The following is a 16,480-nucleotide window of genomic DNA, read 5'->3' as shown; positions in this document are numbered from 1 at the left end:
ATGTTGGATGCGCTCAATGAAGCTGGTGGCCTTATCTGTTTCGGACTGGACATGAGCTGAATTCATGTGAGTAGCTGCAAGTGGCATGGCCACATCAATGGGGCATAGTGGCTGGAATCCCAAACCCACCTGAAAAGGGCTATGGCCAGTGGAGCTGTGAAGAGCTCGGTTGTAGCTGTGCTGAACGTAGGGGAGGCTCTCGTCCCATGTGCGTGGATGCTTTGAGTTATACATGCGCAGAATGTGCACAATCATCCTATTGACAACCTCTGTCTGGCCATCAGTTTGAGGATGGAAGGCTGTGGACTTCGTGAGTTTGGTGTCCAGCATTGACCAGAGACTGGACCAAAAGGTGCTGAGAAACCGACTGTCCCGATCTGAGATGATAGACTGTGGGATCCCAAAGTGCACCCACACTCGTTCAAAGAAGAGTTTAGCAGTGGCTTCTGCTGTGATATTCTTCTTGCAGGCCATCATAATGGCCATCTTTGAGAACCTGTCGACGACCACAAAAACACAGTCATTTCCATGCTTAGTGGAAGGAAGGCCTGACATGTAATCCATGGAGATGGATTCCCAAGGTCGACTAGGGGTAGGCAACGGGGTATAGAGGCCTTGCTTCTTAATGGTCGGTTTGGCAATGGCACAGGCAGTACATGATCGGATGTACTTCCCAACATCCTGTCGAAGATTCGGCCAATAGAAATAGTTTTGCAGTACTGCCACTGTTTTCTCGACCCCGAAATGCCCAGCAGCCCGACTGTAGTGTGCTTCCCAAATCATCTTGGCACGCTCGCTTGAAGGAACACAAAGGTGACCGAGGTGGCATAATAGGGCATCCTGGAGGTGAAAATCTGCAACCTGCCGACCCTCCAAGAGTGTCTGGTATGTGTGGCCGAATTCTGGGTCGCTTTTGTAGAGAAGTGGCCAATCAGAAGTCTCGTGCCCGCAAGAGTTGAGCACGGTGGTTAGCGCCATGATCGGTGGTCGACTGAGGCAATCTGCAACATTATTGGTGCTGCCCTTTTTATACTTGATATTCAAGTGAAACTGTTGCAGGTATGTAGACCACTTCTGATGGCGATCATTCTGCAATTTCCCTTGGGTCTGTATGAACTGCAGAGGTCGGTGGTCTGTGTGGATGACCGTTTCCTTCCCCAAAATGTAATGCTTCCATTGTCGGCAGGCCTGTACAATGGAATACATCTCTTTATCATAAGTGGGGTACTTCCGGACTGTGTCTGAAAGTGTTTCACTGTGATATGCCACTGGATGTCCATGTTGAGTAAGGACTGCCCCAATAGCATAGTCAGAGGCATCTGTCTCGACCTCAAATGGTTGTTGTAAATCTGGTAACGCGAGCACTGGTGCCGTGCAGAGGCGATCCTTCAACTCCCTGAATGCCTTCTGTTGAGATTCAGACCAAAAGAATTTTGCTTTCGCCCCGCCCTTGGTGACTTGACTCAAGGGCCAAGAAATATGAGAAAATCCCAACACAAACCTGCGGTAGAAGTTGGCAAGACCTAGAAAGCTGCGGAGCTCTGTTAGAGTGGTTGGAGAGGGCCAATCCCGAATGACTTGGACCTTGGCTGGATCGACATGCACCCCCTGTTCATCAATGATGTATCCCAGATACTGAACCTCGGTCATGCCAAAAGTGCATTTCTCCAAATTGGCACATAGCTTGTGTTGCCGCAGTGTTTGGAGAACCTGTCGGATGTGGTGGAGGTGCTCTTCCCAACTCTGGCTGAAGATCAGAATGTCATCCAAGTATACTACTACAAAGGAGTTGGTGAATGGCCGCAAGATGTCATCCATTAGCCTCATAAAGGTTGCAGGAGCATTCGTCAATCCGAAAGGCATGACCAACCATTCGAAGAGGCCCTCCTTGGATTTGAAGGCAGTCTTCCACACATCTGAGGGTTCAATTGGTACCTGGTGATATCCTGACTTCAGATCGATCTTGCTGAAATATTTCGCCCCCTTTAGTTGGTCTAGGAGGTCATCAATCCGCGGGATCGGGTACCTATTACGGACAGTGATCTTGTTCAGCGCCCGATAGTCAATACAGAGTCTCCACGTCCCATCCTTCTTCTGTACCAACACTATCGGGCTCCCACAGGGCGAAGAACTCGGACGGATGTGACCTTTCTGCAGGAGCTCCTGAATCTGCCTCTTGATTTCATTGTTCTCCAGAACGGAGCGCCGATAAATTGGTCCATTGGGTAGCGGCGCACCTGGGGTCAGATCGATGGAGTGCTTGACTTGACAGTGCAGAGGAACCCCTGCCGGGGAGGTGAAGATGTCTTCTTACTCCTCCACAATCTTGTCCATCTGTAGCTGCCGTGCAGAGGGACCCCGTTTGGAGGCCGCGGCCACTGTCTTCTTCTTCCCTTGAGGGCGTATCATCAGGAAAACAAATTTCCTGGTTTTGGAAATGATCTTACTGCATTGTTTTGCAGTAATCAAAGAGATGGCGGCAGGTGGTGCTACCTCTGGTATCCTGAACAACTTATTTCCCAATGTAATAATAACAGCACGGGGCCTTGATTCATACACAGCATGTCGCTTCCACAAGTATGGTTGTCCTAGTAATACATCACAAACTTCAAGGGGAGCAATGTCACACAATACCTCATCCGTGAAGGGCTTGATGTTGTATGGAAGGCGACACTGCTGGCTCACGCGAAGATCTCGCCCTTGGTGAAGCCACCCAATGGTGTATGGTTGTGGATGTGCTGTGGTCGGTAAGCCCAACCGCTTCACGACCTCTGCCGAAATGAGGTTCTTTTGACTCCCGCTATCAACAATGAACTGTATCGGGGAGCCCTTTACCCACATCTGGGAGTGGAAGAGACGCTCCTCCTCCTCTGGATCTTCGGGTTCATTTTTCTGGATCTTTGCGGTAGCAACAGTGGCGCTGGGATCCGCATCAATGATCTGCTTCCCTTTTTCATACCCCTTATCGGGTTCTGACTCAGAGTCGGAACATGCATCTGATTCTGAAACCTTTAGCTCAGCCACCAGTGACTGCTTGGCCCGACACTCACTTGTGTTGTGAGTGGAGCTCTTATGGAACTCGCACCATTTTCCAGTGTCCTTTCTCGGCTTCGCGGCGTTGCTCTTTGCTTGCAGCTTCGGCTGGTTGTCTTGGGCTGTCCCGCCTTGGCTTTGTCCTTTGTTCTGTGGTTTAGGGGCACCTTTCCCCTGCTTTGGATTCGCAGATCCAAAGTCTCGCTTCTTTTGTTTAAACTTCTGCTCGACCTTGACGGCATACCGGTATGCTGCGCCGAGCGAGGGGATGTTTAGGAACTGTATTTCTTCCTGGATGTACTTGTGCAGGCAGCCACGGTATTTGAGTATCAAATGTTGCTCTGAATCCTTGATACCCAACTTTGTGCGAAGGGTATGGAAAAGATTGGTGAACTCCGGCACGTCTTGGTCCCTTCCCTGCCGCAGCGTGGTCCACTTTATGTATTCATCCTCATAGCTTCCGACAGGGTAGTACTGCTCCTTGATGGCATCCCGGAACGAATCCCAGGTGGGTGCGGCTGAAAATAGTGAGCCAGTACTTTCATCCTTCTGCTCGCAGTAGGTTTCCCACCAGTCCTTGACGTGGGGGGCTGCTTTGAGAAGAGCAAAAACAATCTTTTCCCGACTCGAAAATTCATGAACAGAAAAATAACCCTCTAGCAGATTTAACCATTTATCTACGGCATCGGCGTCTATCTGACCCTCGAATATGGGGATTTCAAAATTAACTTGTACCTTAAAGGGTGTGGCGTTTCCAGAGGAGCTGCTGGAAGCCGATGCGCCGCTTCTGGGTAGCCGCTGAAGGATCTGCGCAAAGCTGTCCATCATCGCGTTCCGTTGTCGCTCGAGCGCTTCTTCGAGCAAGATTTTGATGGGATCTCCTGCCCCCTCGTCTTTCTTCTCGTCCGCCATGGGAGGCCGTCGGGATTTGCGAGGCTGGTCTTGCAAAGGTTCAACCAGTTCAAGCCCTAACTCCTTATATCCCGACCTTGTTGGGGACATGCAAAGAAAAACAGAGAAAAAGCAGACCACTCTGATACCACTGATCCGGATTTAAACAGGAACGCAACAAATTACAGAGATAACCATATACACAAAGATGCAGCGGAAATAATACTTCATTTCATTAATGGAAAATACTGAAATATGCTTACAAACAGAAATGGAAATAAACTAGCTAGGGCGATGGTAGCTTATCTCTGAGAAGAGATGTGATGGCTACATGCCTCTGAACTGTGTTACAATGAGGCTCGAAGGCCTATTTATTGTTGAGAAACAATGGAAAAACCCTTAACATTCCAAAACCTAACCCTAGGAGATGAAACGCCAAACTGTGGGCCCCGTTTGGGGGTAAGTTGGTACATCAACTTCCCGGGGTCGTAACTTTGGCATATGATCTCCGTTTGACGCGTACAATAGCTCATTAGAAAGATCTATCCGAGCACTATCATTGTTGGAACGGGCAACATGAGTCCATTCCATCGCATGGACTCGTGTTGCCCCCGGATTCCCCAAAAAACGTCGTTTAGGGCCTCAAAACGGCTTCGGAAGTTCAGGACCCGAAAAACTGCTAAAAATAGTAAGTTGTGCTACAATTAAGGAAACTGAAAATGCTGAGAAAGACAATGGTGGGGGTCCAGGTGGACTTGGCAGGTGGCCACCAATATCCACCTGGATCATTCCTCCCCCCTTAGGAAGCAATGGTCCCCATTGCGTTGAGCTCCTCCATGAGATGAGGAAACTTCTGCTGAACTTGTTCCCTGGTGAGCCACTTGCCCTGCTGAAGGAGTTGGCCCGCTTTGACAACTCGATACAGTTGGATATTCTGTTGGCGAGTGTTCTTGATCTGTGTGTCCATGATCCGATCAGTTGCAGCTTGTTCCATGCAATCTGGATTTAATTCTGTGGGTTTGAGCTGTTCTGCAATGTCGGATGTGTCTAGCAATGGTGGAAAGTATGGCCGAAGGCGGTCCACATTGAACACTGGGTGCAGGCCAAGGAATGGGGGAATGCTGAGCTCAAATGCATTGTCTCCCATAGCCTTAGTAATGGTGTAAGGACCATATCGGAGTGGTCTCAATTTCCGATAGGCTCCAGTAAGGCGTTCCTTTTGCAAATGCAACCAGACTTTGTCGCCCACCTGAAACTTGTGTGGCACCCGATGTTGATCATGTCGCTGCTTGTACTTGGCATTTGATTTCTCAAGAATGTCATGGACCTGCTGGCGAATATGTTGGATGCGCTCAATGAAGCTGGTGGCCTTATCTGTTTCGGACTGGACATGAGCTGAATTCATGTGAGTAGCTGCAAGTGGCATGGCCACATCAATGGGGCATAGTGGCTGGAACCCCAAACCCACCTGAAAAGGGCTATGGCCAGTGGAGCTGTGAAGAGCTCGGTTGTAGCTGTGCTGAACGTAGGGGAGGCTCTCGTCCCATGTGCGTGGATGCTTTGAGTTATACATGCGCAGAATGTGCACAATCATCCTATTGACAACCTCTGTCTGGCCATCAGTTTGAGGATGGAAGGCTGTGGACTTCGTGAGTTTGGTGTCCAGCATTGACCAGAGACTGGACCAAAAGGTGCTGAGAAACCGACTGTCCCGATCTGAGATGATAGACTGTGGGATCCCAAAGTGCACCCACACTCGTTCAAAGAAGAGTTTAGCAGTGGCTTCTGCTGTGATATTCTTCTTGCAGGCCATCATAATGGCCATCTTTGAGAACCTGTCGACGACCACAAAAACACAGTCATTTCCATGCTTAGTGGAAGGAAGGCCTGACATGTAATCCATGGAGATGGATTCCCAAGGTCGACTAGGGGTAGGCAACGGGGTATAGAGGCCTTGCTTCTTAATGGTCGGTTTGGCAATGGCACAGGCAGTACATGATCGGATGTACTTCCCAACATCCTGTCGAAGATTCGGCCAATAGAAATAGTTTTGCAGTACTGCCACTGTTTTCTCGACCCCGAAATGCCCAGCAACCCGACTGTAGTGTGCTTCCCAAATCATCTTGGCACGCTCGCTTGAAGGAACACAAAGGTGACCGAGGTGGCATAATAGGGCATCCTGGAGGTGAAAATCTGCAACCTGCCGACCCTCCAAGAGTGTCTGGTATGTGTGGCCGAATTCTGGGTCGCTTTTGTAGAGAAGTGGCCAATCAGAAGTCTCGTGCCCGCAAGAGTTGAGCACGGTGGTTAGCGCCATGATCGGTGGTCGACTGAGGCAATCTGCAACATTATTGGTGCTGCCCTTTTTATACTTGATATTCAAGTGAAACTGTTGCAGGTATGTAGACAACTTCTGATGGCGATCATTCTGCAATTTCCCTTGGGTCTGTATGAACTGCAGAGGTCGGTGGTCTGTGTGGATGACCGTTTCCTTCCCCAAAATGTAATGCTTCCATTGTCGGCAGGCCTGTACAATGGAATACATCTCTTTATCATAAGTGGGGTACTTCCGGACTGTGTCTGAAAGTGTTTCACTGTGATATGCCACTGGATGTCCATGTTGAGTAAGGACTGCCCCAATAGCATAGTCAGAGGCATCTGTCTCGACCTCAAATGGTTGTTGTAAATCTGGTAACGCGAGCACTGGTGCCGTGCAGAGGCGATCCTTCAACTCCCTGAATGCCTTCTGTTGAGATTCAGACCAAAAGAATTTTGCTTTCGCCCCGCCCTTGGTGACTTGACTCAAGGGCCAAGAAATATGAGAAAATCCCAACACAAACCTGCGGTAGAAGTTGGCAAGACCTAGAAAGCTGCGGAGCTCTGTTAGAGTGGTTGGAGAGGGCCAATCCCGAATGACTTGGACCTTGGCTGGATCGACATGCACCCCCTGTTCATCAATGATGTATCCCAGATACTGAACCTCGGTCATGCCAAAAGTGCATTTCTCCAAATTGGCACATAGCTTGTGTTGCCGCAGTGTTTGGAGAACCTGTCGGATGTGGTGGAGGTGCTCTTCCCAACTCTGGCTGAAGATCAGAATGTCATCCAAGTATACTACTACAAAGGAGTTGGTGAATGGCCGCAAGATGTCATCCATTAGCCTCATAAAGGTTGCAGGAGCATTCGTCAATCCGAAAGGCATGACCAACCATTCGAAGAGGCCCTCCTTGGATTTGAAGGCAGTCTTCCACACATCTGAGGGTTCAATTGGTACCTGGTGATATCCTGACTTCAGATCTATCTTGCTGAAATATTTCGCTCCCTTTAGTTGGTCTAGGAGGTCATCAATTCGCGGGCTCGGGTACCTATTACGGACAGTGATCTTGTTCAGCGCCCGATAGTCAATACAGAGTCTCCACGTCCCATCCTTCTTCTGTACCAACACTATCGGGCTCCCACAGGGCGAAGAACTCGGATGGATGTGACCTTTCTGCAGGAGCTCCTGAATCTGCCTCTTGATTTCATTTTTCTCCAGAACGGAGCGCCGATAAATTGGTCCATTGGGTAGCGGCGCACCTGGGGTCAGATCGATGGAGTGCTTGACTTGACAGTGCAGAGGAACCCCTACCGGGAGGTGAAGATGTCTTCGTACTCCTCCACAATCTTGTCCATCTGTAGCTGCCATGTAGAGGGACCCCGTTTGGAGGCCGCGGCCACTGTCTTCTTCTTCCCTTGAGGGCGTATCATCAGGAAAACAAATTTCCTGGTTTTTGAAATGATCTTACTGCATTGTTTTGCAGTAATCAAAGAGATGGCGGCAGGTGGTGCTACCTCTGGTATCCTGAACAACTTATTTCCCAATGTAATAATAACAGCACGGGGCCTTGATTCATACACAGCATGTCGCTTCCACAAGTATGGTTGTCCTAGTAATACATCACAAACTTCAAGGGGAGCAATGTCACACAATACCTCATCCGTGAAGGGCTTGATGTTGTATGGGAGGCGACACTGCTGGCTCACACGAAGATCTCGCCCTTGGTGAAGCCACCCAATGGTGTATGGTTGTGGATGTGCTGTGGTCGGTAAGCCCAACCGCTTCATGACCTCTGCTGAAATGAGGTTCTTTTGACTCCCGCTATCAACAATGAACTGTATCGGGGAGCCCTGTACCCACATCTGGGAGTGGAAGAGACGCTCCTCCTCCTCTAGATCTTCGGGTTCATTTTTCTGGATCTTTGCGGTAGCAACAGTGGCACTGGGATCCGCATCAATGATCTGCTTCCCTTTTTCATACCCCTTATCGGGTTCTGACTCAGAGTCGGAACATGCATCTGATTCTGAAACCTTTAGCTCAGCCACCAGTGACTGCTTGGCCCGACACTCACTTGTGTTGTGAGTGGAGCTCTTATGGAACTCGCACCATTTTCCAGTGTCCTTTCTCGGCTTCGCGGCGTTGCTCTTGGCTTGCAGCTTCGACTGGTTGTCTTGGGTTGTCCCTCCTTGGCTTTGTCCTTTGTTCTGTGGTTTAGGGGCACCTTTCCCCTGCTTTGGATTCGCAGATCCAAAGTCTCGCTTCTTTTGTTTAAACTTCTGCTCGACCTTGACGGCATACCGGTATGCTGCGCCGAGCGAGGGGATGTTTAGGAACTGTATTTCTTCCTGGATGTACTTGTGCAGGCAACCACGGTATTTGAGTATCAAATGTTGCTCCGAATCCTTGATACCCAACTTTGTGCGAAGGGTATGGAAAAGATTGGTGAACTCCGGCACGTCTTGGTCCATTCCCTACCGCAGCGTGGTCCACTTTATGTATTCATCCTCATAGCTTCCGACAGGGTAGTACTGCTCCTTGATGGCATCCCGGAACGAATCCCAGGTGGGTGCGGCTGAAAATAGTGAGCCAGTACTTTCATCCTTCTGCTCGCAGTAGGTTTCCCACCAGTCCTTGACGTGGGGGGCTGCTTTGAGAAGAGCAAAAACAATCTTTTCCCGACTCGAAAATTCATGAACAGAAAAATAACCCTCTAGCAGATTTAACCATTTATCTACGGCATCGGCGTCTATCTGACCCTCGAATATGGGGATTTCAAAATTAACTTGTACCTTAAAGGGTGTGGCGTTTCCAGAGGAGCTGCTGGAAGCCGATGCGCCGCTTCTGGGTAGCCGCTGAAAGATCTGCGCAAAGCTGTCCATCATCGCGTTCCGTTGTCGCTCGAGCGCTTCTTCGAGCAAGATTTTGATGGGATCTCCTGCCCCCTCGTCTTTCTTCTCGTCCACCATGGGAGGCCGTCGGGATTTGCGAGGCTGGTCTTGCAAAGGTTCAACCAGTTCAAGCCCTAACTCCTTATATCCCGACCTTGTTGGGGACATGCAAAGAAAAACAGAGAAAAAGCAGACCGCTCTGATACCACTGATCCGGATTTAAACAGGAACGCAACAAATTACAGAGATAACCATATACACAAAGATGCAGCGGAAATAATACTTCATTTCATTAATGGAAAATACTGAAATATGCTTACAAACAGAAATGGAAATAAACTAGCTAGGGCGATGGTAGCTTATCTCTGAGAAGAGATGTGATGGCTACATGCCTCTGAACTGTGTTACAAATGAGGCTCGAAGGCCTATTTATTGTTGAGAAACAATGGAAAAACCCTTAACATTCCAAAACCTAACCCTAGGAGATGAAACGCCAAACTGTGGGCCCCGTTTGGGGGTAAGTTGGTACATCAACTTCCCGGGGTCGTAACTTTGGCATATGATCTCCGTTTGACGCGTACAATAGCTCATTAGAAAGATCTATCCGAGCACTATCATTGTTGGAACGAGAATGGACTCGTGTTGCCCCCGGATTCCCCAAAAAACGTCGTTTAGGGCCTCAAAACGGCTACGGAAGTTCAGGACCCGAAAAACTGCTAAAAATAGTAAGTTGTGCTACAATTAAGGAAACTGAAAATGCTGAGAAAGACAATGGTGGGGGTCCAGGTGGACTTGGCAGGTGGCCACCAATATCCACCTGGATCACTAATAGACAAGATGATTCACTCTAGCCTGATGACCCAGCTAGTGTTTTGCAAGATGATAATTCAAATAGCAGAATTGTTCACCAAGGCGCTGTAAAAAGAGAAATTCCAGAAGTTTCTACAAATATTGAATGTGGAGGAGCAGCATTTCCCATTAAGGGATGATGTTATCAAAAATAATGGAAAATCATAGGGATTTAACTTAAAACTTGTTGAGATTTTCAGTCAAATATTTGAGTATTCAAAGAAAAATGTCGAATTAAAAGTTCAAATCTGTAAAGGAGATACGGCAGTCCAAATGATGAATGTCTGAAATGAAGCACCAATGTCAGATTCTGAACAAGACACAATAGGCAGAAGTTCAAATGCGGATGACCAAGAACCTGCAAAGGGAGGCTATGGGGCTGCAAGGTAAAAATATAGATACAGAGATTTGGAAGTGAAAATTTGCGAACCCACAGAGAAGGTTTACAAAGCTGCAAAGGTTGAGAGTAAACCACAGGTCTGCTGTAAATCTATAAATAACGGAGTCATGGAAAAAGGGATTATAGAACCATAGGACTTCAGCGAAATTAAGAAGTGACATTCAATACAAACCAATCAAGTGGTGTGGAGATTTGAGGTGCAGATAATTAAGGGTGCCAACAAGCCATGGGAAATGCAAAAAGGGAAAACCTAGAAGATCGGGAATTGGCCAAGTATGTAACATAGAATAAGTGGGATTGAAAGTTTCAAGAATTGTAGGGATGGAGAAAGTGTCAGAAAGTTGAAAATGTATAAGACAAAAAAATGACCAGCTATTGGAGCTGCATCTGACTATTCACAGTTGTGTGGGTGGGGAGAGATCCCCAGGTACTTCTACGAAAGTGTTGATGAAATATTGAAGTGGGGAAATCAAAGATGACCAGGTCAAAATTGATCTTGGTGGTTTCTTTTGTGCAATCTGAATATCTAGAAACAAATTATGGTTGCCAACAACCACAATAAATAAGAGAAATCAGTCAATTATTGAAACCCTGGAGATCAAATATAAATATGAAAAATCCCTCGTATGCAAAGATAGAGATTAACAGAAAGTGGGACTTGGAGAGGTCTTAGCCTTACAATTTATAAGGACCTGAGATACTCTGTAGGGATGGTTACACAACAAATCACAACCCTTATGCTGTAATCTACTGTACTTTGTATTTCAGCTTTTTATTATGGAGTAGGTGTAATGGTGTCACAACAAAAATCATACCAACAATCTAGTTTTGTTTCTCGGGCTTGATGTGCGTGTGAATCTCTCTACTTCACTGCAAAATTGGTTTCAAAGCTTAATTGTTTGATATCAGCGCTGAAAAGCGATCAGAACAGTGTTGGTAACATCCATCACATTTTCAGCCAAAATTGGTTTCAAAGCTTAATTGTTTGATATCTGCGCTGAAAAGCCATCAGAACAGTGTTGGTAACATCCATCACTTTTTCAGCCAGTCAATTTTTCGGGCTTGAAAAATCACGAGTTTTTTTCCAATTTTTACTAAAAGGTTGCAGTTTTTTTCAGATTTTCCGGGTGGTTTTCTAAACAAATCGTGGTCGAGTCATAATTCCTTTTTTTTTGTTTTTTGAGCTGTGACACAATTTGGACTAAGCGAAGGGTTATTGCGCAGTGTTGGGATTAGTGTTGGGCAAGTGGATTTATCAAAAGTAAAAGGATGAATGAAAACCTCATTATTTTACTTTACCATTAATTGTTTCAGATGTTTGAGGCTAAGTTACCAGAAACGCCTGTCTGAAACGCCATTTTCCATTTTTGAAACGGAAATGGAAACGGTACGATCCTTGTACGATTCGTATTCGAATTTCGAAAACTCTGTATCCGGTTTTGGAAACGTTTTTGGAGGTTTTAAATTTTGTTGGATCCGTTATCGTATCCGGCAGCCATACGATTCCGGTAGGTATTTGGAATTTTCGAACTTTCACCTGGCCCAGCTGCAGATCACGTGGTTCTGGTTGTGGATCGGGCAACATCAAACACATGAAATGATTTACTTTCTGATTTACTTGCGTTTTGGCAGTTCGTTTGGGGCAAATTTCATGGCAATAATTGGGACAATTGTTTTGCCTCCATTATAATAAGAGGACGAGACAGGATGACCATGGGAAAACAGCAAGGCAGTGAGTGTGGCCGACGAGGGCGAGGGCGAGGGCGACGAGGGCGCTGTGTTAGGGTAACGAGTTTGGAGCGTTGCGTTCCATGTAAAGGCATGAGTGCCAATAATTTGAGTGTGTGTTTTGAATTTTGGTTTTTTTTTCTTAGTTTTGGAGGACTATTTTGTGTTTAATATATTACTTTAATTAGGGTGGGGAAGTGAACGGTTCACTTTTTTTTTCAGAGAGAAATCCTCATATGGCCGAAGCCTACAGATATTTTTTTTTACAATCAATATGGCCGAAGCCAGCAGAATTTACGGCCGAAACCAGCAGAATACGGCTTAGCCGTTACAAATCGCCAAGCGAGAGGCCGCCGCAGGACTCGAACATGGCTGGGGTGTGCGAAAGCCAACCGCCCCAGCAGTCGTATCATGCACGTCATGTGCAAAGTGAACGGTTCACTTCACATTAAGGAGTGTTAACTTAGGCAAGAGATGTGTACATAATTATCATTTAAATTAATATAATTCTAATATTAATTTTTTGAAATTATTTTTCAAGTTTATTAAAGTTTTACTAAAATTAAATATTAAACTGAAAATTAATTTTAAATTTTTAAAAATTTAATTTTTGATTTTTGATTGGCAGAAGATTATTTTTTTTTAATTTTTGATTGGTGGATGACTAATTTTTATAGGGTTTAAAATCAATTTTTCAGAATTAAAATTTGTTTAAAAAATTATAAATAAATAAAAACAAAACAAAAAGTAAATTAATTATCCAAAAAAATCAAATATATAGATTTTTCCATAATTAATATTTCATTTTCCATAAGAATTTAAATTTATGGATTTTTCTATAATTAATATTTTCTTCAGATTTATTATCATACTTATTTTTAATAGTAAATATTTATTAACCTATAATCATTCATGGTTTATTTTCTATTTATTGTTGTATTTTTTATAATAACACTTTTTTTTTTCTTTTCTAATAACAATGTTTTTTCACTTTTTCCATTAATATATTTTATTAATTACAATATTTTTTATAGCTTAACTATTTAATTGTTGTGGACCTTTTTTATATAAAATGGACGGATAGATTATTAGCAATTTGATTGAGGTGGTTAAATCATGCACTTAATATAACTAAGTTATATGATCACAATTACCCCATAAAAGTTCTATTTTTTACATAAGAGGCTAGTTAAGTAGTTACACTTGTTATTTAATAGTTTTTATATTAACTATATAATATAGATTATGTTGTTCACAGGGTAGTGGATAGATGGTGATTGGGTGTTTTGTTAAGGCACTCTTTTCCTTTAGGTGAAGTCACCAGTTCAATTCCACGCCAGATCAAGGTGATTCGTTTATTGTTGTAATGTGCAGATTATGTTAATTGAACTATTAACTAAAATTACTTTTATGTTAAATTAACTAAAATATAGATTATAGTTTAAACTAAAATATAAACTATCACTAACAAAAAAAACATGTAAATAAATTTAAATTATAATTATTACTTATATTTAAGTACTTATAAATCAAATACAGTATGCATATATTGGACATGATGAAGATATAGTATTGTCAAGCTTACAAAAAATATATAGATTATGTTAATTGTTCTATTAACTAAAACTAGTTTTATGTTTAATTAACTAAAATATAAATTATAGTTTAAACTAAAATATAAACTATCACTAACAAAAAAACATGTAAATAAATTTAAATTATAATTATTACTTATATTTAAATACTTATAAATCGAGTGTAGCGACAAGAAGATGCGATGCGCTCTGCTAGGGTTTGCAGGAGCCGCCACAGAAGGACCTGACTAGAGGACGTTGCTGGAGTCAGCGCGAGCAAGGCTGAAGACGACAGGATAAGGAAGAGAATCAGGCAGGAGGGGCAGACCCGATTGCTGCGTTTTTTCACTTATTGGGCCAAGATAACAACAGAGAGACAGGAACTGAGAGGAAATGGAAGAGCCGAAGGGGGGGGGAGAGATCCCCTCCTTCAAGAATGTGGTAACCGGGGAGAACAGCGGGAGTGGAATGAGGCATAATCAGAAGGAAAGCCACGTCCCGGTCATGGGCAATTTATGGCAGAAAAGGATGAAAGGGAAATGTCTACCGCGGGCTCAAAAAAAACCAAGATATGTCATCCCTTGTAACAAGCTGGAGGAATACAACTGTTATATGAAGGACCATGCCCTGATTTGTAAATTCATTGGTTATTGGCCTTCGGAGAAGGAGCTACATCGATGGATTGACCAGAAATGGAAACCTCGAGGTCATATTGATCTGAAATTGGGAGCCAAAGGGTTTTTCACAGCAATCTTCACGAACGTGGAAGACAAGAACAGGATATTTGAAGAAGGACCATATTTTTTGAACAATGCAGGTCTGTTCATGAAATATTGGGAGGAACGATATAGCCCAGATAAGGAAAAGCTGCTGGAGGCACCAATCTGGGTCAGGCTCTTTGGGTTGCCCGACGAATGCTGGGACCCTGAAATATTAGAAGGAATCGGCAACACAATCGGGAGTTTTGTTAAGATTGCAGAGGCTACAAAACGGGGTAAGTATAACGCCTTCGCAAGAATCTGTGTATACATGAATTTGGCGGAACCCCTTCCTGACAGCATTGAGGTGGAATATCATGATGAGGTTTGGGAACAGCCAATAGATTACGAACACATTCCTTTCAGATGCCGAAACTGTCATGAATACGGCCATTTATACAGGCAATGCCCGTTGAACAATGAGGAGGAACCAAAGAAAAGTCAGGAGGAAGTGTCTGGGGGTTTTCAGCAGGTTACAAGAAGACGAAGGCAAAACAAGGAAGGCCCTAGATCGCAACCTCAGGGGAAACCTGCTCAAATGTCAAGCCAGAACAAATTTCAGGTATTACAGGAGGGCAATGAGGATTATGAAATAAATTTAGAGGATGATGAGGATCCTGGGAACATCCCAATGGAAATAGTAAGGGAAGGTAAAGGAAAGGAAATAGACCCAGGAAAAATCGATGGAGAACGAACGGAGGAGCAGCTGGAAGATACCGCAATGCAATCACAAATGGAGGTGGAGAACCAGGCAGAAAATGAGGTTGAGGAAGAGAGAATAATGAAAAGGCTTCTTCAAGAATGGAAATACCTTGACAGAAGATTCATACCTGAAAAACAGAAACAGTTGTATAAGGAAGTATTCCAGAAATATAAGGAGAAAAAAGGGGAGAATATAGTCAAGCAGGTGATGACCGGAAATGATCAGGGGACAGAATTGATGGGACTGGACAGCTCTGGCAAGAACAGTAGAAAGAGGGGTCGTAAGACAATGAGCGAAACCATCCAAACGGTGGGAGAAGAGTTGATCAATTCAGGTAAGGTGATACCTCTGTCAGAGGTTTTTTTCCCCTCCTATCAAAAGTTTTAAATGATTGTTATCAGTTGGAATATCAGGGGTTTAAACAGTAAGGGTAAACAAAGGTACATGAAAGACAAGTTGAAAAAAGAGAAACCTAGCATTATGATTTTGCAGGAGACTAAAATATCGGTTCAACAGCTTGAGGGTATTATAGGAAAAAATAATCTTCATTACGAAGTGATGGGGTTGGATGCTATTGGATCTGCAGGAGGTATAGCAATTTTGTGGAACCCTAATGATATCATCCTGGATAGATGGACTAGTATGAGTAGAATCCTTACTGGTCAGGGTAGGATAGTGGGAACCAAGGAGCAGGTTGTTGTTTCAGGGGTTTATGGCCCCCCCTCCTTAGGTGAAAAAGAAAACTTCATAGCAAGCATGAAAGTTATCCGTAGACTGTATCCTGAAGCTGCCTGGATCATAGGGGGTGACTTTAACTTAATCAGATCCTTGGATGAGAAAAAAGGAGGGGTGAGGAAGGTGGACCAAATCATGGATAGATTCAATGAGACGATAGAGGATTTAAGACTAGTTGACATTCAGACTATCAATGGGATTTTTACCTGGAATAACAGGAGAGGAGGCAAAAACCAAATCGCTTCTAGGCTGGACAGATTCCTAGTTTCAGAAGCTATTATGAATAAAGACATTTTTGTAGAGGCAAAGATTATACCTTCCTTGGGGTCTGATCACTGGCCGATTAGATTAGAGATTGATATCAAAAAGAATCGTGGGAGGAGACCTTTCCGGTTTGAATCTTTCTGGTTGAGAGACCCAGAATTCATCAAGAGAATCGAGGAATGGTGGCGACAATCTTCTATGCAAGGTAAAGGAAAAATGCAAACGTTCCAATTAAAACTGAAAGAGCTGAAGGGCAAAATTAAAAAGTGGAACAAAGAAGAGTTTGGAAACATCTTTGAGGATAAACAAAAATTAGAAGGAGAAATGGAAAACATTCAGC

Source organism: Pinus tabuliformis, chromosome 8, assembly GCF_031772625.1.
Source record: "Pinus tabuliformis cultivar Carrire ecotype Pingquan chromosome 8, CPIR1, whole genome shotgun sequence".
NCBI classification, from domain to species: Eukaryota; Viridiplantae; Streptophyta; class Pinopsida; order Pinales; family Pinaceae; genus Pinus; species Pinus tabuliformis.
This window is presented reverse-complemented; position numbering follows the sequence as displayed.